The sequence below is a fragment of the Gavialis gangeticus genome, unplaced genomic scaffold (assembly GCF_001723915.1).
Source record: "Gavialis gangeticus isolate Ggan-Ray unplaced genomic scaffold, GavGan_comp1, whole genome shotgun sequence".
In the NCBI taxonomy this organism is placed as follows: domain Eukaryota; kingdom Metazoa; phylum Chordata; order Crocodylia; family Gavialidae; genus Gavialis; species Gavialis gangeticus.
Window position 1 is genome coordinate 79,929,400 of NW_017729025.1, and position 443 is coordinate 79,929,842.

Genomic DNA, 443 nt, shown 5'->3' on the forward strand with positions numbered 1-443 from the left:
CCCACAAAAGAAGTAGAAGACATCTAGACAAAAAAAAAAAACCAAGGAAGATACTGGTTCTTTCCTTTCTGAGGTTTTTCAAAATGCTATGAACAGCATTCTTGTGCAGACAGAAGTAACGTTTGCCTATCCAGTCACCAACAATGAAAAACACCAGGAGCTCCAGGCCAGGTGTCAGATCCTGCTGGCAGCCAAGCAGGAGATTGCCAAAGGAACTGTTTTAAGAACAAGTAGCCATGTGATCAGAAAGGCATCCAGATTCAGAAAATGGTAGTTATTGAAAAGATGTTCCAGAAGAAGCAAAAAAATCTTCTCTCACATCTTAGAATTCAGGTCATGTCTTCTGACTTCCATCCTACACATTTTTATTTGTATGTTTTATTAACTGGCTATATTTGTGAGTGCTTTAATAAGTCCCTTTAACTAGTTTCACATTTAAGAGC